The 4,804-nt window shown below is 57.2% G+C and overlaps 1 pseudogene; it reads right to left on the reverse strand.

Moving 5' to 3' along the window:
- The window catches only part of LOC138356704 (large subunit ribosomal RNA), a 7,296-nt pseudogene extending 2,713 nt beyond the window's left edge, over positions 1 to 4,583 (reverse strand).
- Between the last annotated feature and the right edge of the window lie 221 nt (positions 4,584 to 4,804).

Raw genomic sequence — 4,804 nt, forward strand, 5'->3', positions numbered from 1 at the left:
CCTCACAAGAGGAAGCGAGGCCGGCGCCGTCGACCATGCTGTACAGTTTTGCCCTCCATCTTCTAGCGCACTCGGTCGTCCTGCTGGATGGCGTTCCAGCGGCCGTGGCCGGGTCTACCCACCGGCGCATTCTCGCTTGGAATGCGGGTAGGAGAGCCGCTGCCACCACCACTGGGTCCGCTGATCCGGTCAGCGCCCCGAGCCGCTTGTTCTTTTGTAGCCGGATCGATGTGGCAAAGTCGGGTATCCCTAGTCCACCGTCCTTGACGTCGGCGTGGATAAAGGCGTTGGGGGTGTCATGGGGCAGCCGCAGCCAGCCACGAGTGGCGTGTCGCAGCCGCCGGTCCAACCTCGCCAACTCCGTTTTAGCCACGTGTCCGAGGACAAGGCGGTGGTTCATTTTGGGGATTAGGTGGTGCTTTAGTAGGTATAACCTCTGTTGGGGTTTGAGCGGCGCCTTGGTGATGTTGGTCAGGCCGTCCTCAAACAGGGAACCATAGGATAAGCGTCTGCCCCCGGCTCCGATCAGTATCCCTAAGTACTTGTACTCGTCCGCCACACTCATAGTACCGATTGCATCGTCTCCGACATAATATGCCTTCCTGGTGGGGACATGCCATGTCTTCCGATGCGCATCAATCGCTATGCTCAGCGTCCGGCATTTTGCGGCGTTTACTTTGAGACCAGAGCCGCGCAGCGTGCGGCAAATACTGGTTATGAGTGTCTGTAGTCCGGCAGCCGTTTCCGCTGCCACAACCAGGTCGTCGGCGAACGCCAGCGCTGATACCTTTTCGCCGCCCAGACCAACCCCTAGCCCCAGGTCTTTAGCCCTGGTAATTGCCTCGTCAATTATCAGGTTGAAAAGAAATGGAGACAGGGGGTCACCCTGTTTCACCCCCCTAGTGATCAGGATGTCCTTCGACTTCTCACCTTGGCTGGTTATAATGGTTGAGGACCTGTCATAGCCCGACATGATATAAGTCCGTAAAGGCTTCGGGATGCCTTTACGTTTCATGGCCCGGTGAATGGCCGGATGGGAGACGCTATCGAAAGCCTTCTCCATATCCAGAAACGCCAGGTGCGTGTTGTGTTTAAGCGCACGAGCCTCAGCAAGGAGGGCATCCAGGATCACCAGGTTTTCAGGGCATCCGTCAACGGGGATGAATGCCTTCTGCCGCCTGTCGATCCTGACTGCCTCAGAGAGTCTGCTGCTCAGAATCTTATGGAACAGCCTTACTATCGTTGATGACATCGTTATGGGGCGATAATGGGAAGGAGAGTCTGGGTTAGGTTTCTTAGGTATAAGCACCGTTTTGTTCTTGCGAAACGGGTGTGGCAGGGATTCGTTTACCAACCACAGATTAAACAGTTTTGCGAACACTCTGATTGGTATAGCTTTAAGTAAACGTATAGTGATACCGTCTGGGCCAGGAGCAGCACTGCTACTTGCCTTGAGAGCAACAAGGATTTCCTCTGGTGTTATTGGGTTCCCTAGTTGCTGATTCACTGGATCACGGTCGCGAATTGGGCGGCGGTCCGGCGATGTGGGTCTAGAGAATAGCGTTTCCCAGAATGGAAAGAGACGGGCTGGTTCCACCTCCGTGGGGGTAAGAGAGTCATAGTTACTCCCGCCGTTTACCCGCGCTTCTTTGAATTTCTTCACTTTGACATTCAGAGCACTGGGCAGAAATCACATTGCGTCAACATCTATCTCTGACCATCGCAATGCTTTGTTTTAATTAGACAGTCGGATTCCCCTGGTCCGTGCCAGTTCTGAGTTGATCGCTGGGCGCCAGCCGAAGTGGGTTTGGAGTGAACCGGGACGACGCCTTGCACCCACCCCCTCCAAATAGAGGGGGGACGGGCACGCCGCGCCGCTCGAGAACACGCCCACGCAGCCTAGCGCGTTCCACGGAAGGGACGGAGATACGCCGGTCCGAGCTCGGTTCAGGACAGCTGGCCCGACAGAGCGGACGTCCCCGACCTTCACCTCGCCCAGTCCTGCGCCCGAACCCAGGCCCGCTTCCTGCACAGGCCCGACTGGCCCGATCCTCAGAGCCAATCCTTATCCCGAAGTTACGGATCTAATTTGCCGACTTCCCTTACCTACATTAGTCTATCGACCAGAGGCTGCTTACCTTGGAGACCGGCTGCGGATATGGGTACGCACTGGCCCGAAACTAGGCGTTGCGGGCATGGAGACCCGCGCTGCCCCAGTTACCTCCCTCGCATGTTTCACGGACCGGCGGTGGCACGCGGGACGCCGCAAGAACCGCGGCGCTCTACGGCAGACCGTGTTACCAATACCCTTTCTCTCTGCGAATGGCTTCCAGGGTCACGGCGCCTTAAACAGAAAAGAAAACTCTTTCCCGGACCACCGCCGGCGGACGCGAGCTGGTTCCCGTTACCGGGGTCCTGCACAGGGCAGCATTCCAACGCCCGAGGGCGAAGGCGCTTGCACCTGCTTCGTATCCGGGTCCTGGTTACGGAATAAGTACCGTATTCCCTTTCGCCACTGATCCCCGGGCAACTCACTCATTGTACTCGGCACGTCCTTGTACCAAAAAAAAAAAAAAACATTTCTGGCTCGCATTGGCCGTTGCCGCTAGCGTGGGAATCAGGCCTTAGCCTTGGGCTTAGGAGCGACTAACCCATGTCCAACTGATGTTCACATGGAACCCTTCCCCACTTCGGTCTTCAAGGGAGTCTCTCTCGAGTATTTGCTACTACCACCAAGATCTGCACCAGTGGCGGCTCCAGGCCGGCTCACGCCGGATCCCTTCAGCGCTCACCACTGCGACCCTCCTACTCGCCGGGGCTTCGAGACCTGCGCTCTTCGTCGCTGGCCGCTAGTGCCCCGGCGGTCGAGTATCGGGAGAATGCTTGAGCGCCATACCATTTTAAGGGCTAGTTGCTTCGGCAGGTGAGTTGTTACACACTCCTTAGCGGATTCCGACTTCCATGGCCACCGTCCTGCTGTCTATAGCAACCAACGCCTTTCGATGGGATCTGAATGAGCATTCATTTAGGCCCCTTAACTCGACGTTTGGTTCATCCCACAGCGCCAGTTCTGCTTACCAAAAATGGCCCACTAGATACTCAGATTAGTCGCCGAAGCTTCAGCGTTCAAGCAAGCTCGGCATCTCACCCATTTAAAGTTTGAGAATAGGTTGAGGACGTTTCGTCCCCAAGGCCTCTAATCATTCGCTTTACCGGATGAAATTCATCCCACGAGTTCCAGCTATCCTGAGGGAAACTTCGGAGGGAACCAGCTACTAGATGGTTCGATTAGTCTTTCGCCCCTATACCCAGCTCCGACGATCGATTTGCACGTCAGAATCGCTACGGACCTCCACCAGAGTTTCCTCTGGCTTCATCCTGGCCAGGCATAGTTCACCATCTTTCGGGTCCCAACATGTCTGCTCATGGTACTTGCCGACTGCACGCATGACCCGCTGATCGACCCTGGAGCCTCACAGCAAAGTGACAGTCTCGCGGCGTCCTGGCAAGTCCCGGGCCTGCGCCCCCCTGCAACAGCAGGCTCTTTTTTACGGACACCATCGCACCCCGCCTCCCCCCGAGCCCCGCAGCAGCGGCCGGGGAAAATAGCTCACCCGGCTTACCGAGACGCGGGAGAGAGGCGAGGGCAACCGGTGAGGGATCGGCCCTGAGTCCGGCTGCCACACGAGGCGACAGCCGAACCCGTGTCACTTTCATTACGCCTCTGGGTTTAGTGCGCCCACTGACTCGCACACATGTTAGACTCCTTGGTCCGTGTTTCAAGACGGGTCGGGTGGATCACCGACCTTTTGCACGCCGCGAGAGCCGCCCCCCACGAATGGGAGGGGCTCGTCTCTACGACCGTCGCAGGGCAGCCAGGACACCGGCGGTTTCGCCCACCGGACAAGAGGAGAAGCCGAAGCCGCATCCCCAGCCGGTAGGGTACCAATCCGTCCGGGCCTTCGACGTCCCCAAAAGCAACGGGTCGCGGCGACCTACTGTGAGGCGAAATACGCCCGCCGACGCCGGCGTGGGTGGAGGCACGCCCAAGTATTCCTGGGTCGCTTTGTTACGTCCCCACCCAGCCGACAGCCGACGAGCTGAATCCCCCAGTTCGACCTTCGAGGTTCCACCCGTTTGGCTCTTAACGGTTTCACGTACTCTTGAACTCTCTCTTCAAAGTTCTTTTCAACTTTCCCTCACGGTACTTGTCCTCTATCGGTCTCGTGGTCATATTTAGCCTTAGATGGAGTTTACCACCTGCTTTGGGCTGCATTATTAAGCAACCCGACTCTACAGAGAGGCCCTTTCCGACCGCCCCATCTATGCCCTCGCGGGCGCCGCCACACGGGCCTGTCACCCTCCATGGGTAGTGGCCGCTTTCAAGCTTGACTTAGGCGGTATGGGACGGCGTGCCGGACCCTCCGAAACGCAACACCCCTCGTGCCGGTTAAGACACGAGGTTATGCGCTGGGCTCTTCCCCGTTCAGTCGCCCTTACTAAGGGAATCCCTGTTGGTTTCTTTTCCTCCGCTTATTAATATGCTTAAATTTGGCGGGTAGGTCTCTCCCGACACGAGGTCGACGGTGGGTTTTTTTTTTCGTGCGCTGGTGGTTTAAAATTTTATTTGATCATCGATCATCGCTCGAGGGGCGGTCTCGGCGCAAAAACACACACACACAGTCACACACATTTTGATTTGATCAATCAAGGACGCCACCCGTCGGCGAGCACTCTGGCTACGCCTTTTGCTGAGGGGCAAAGCACAGCACGGGAGCAGCACCTCCTCCGTCATGACGACAGG

This window comes from Procambarus clarkii, chromosome 73 (genome assembly GCF_040958095.1).
Source record: "Procambarus clarkii isolate CNS0578487 chromosome 73, FALCON_Pclarkii_2.0, whole genome shotgun sequence".
Lineage (NCBI taxonomy): Eukaryota > Metazoa > Arthropoda > Malacostraca > Decapoda > Cambaridae > Procambarus > Procambarus clarkii.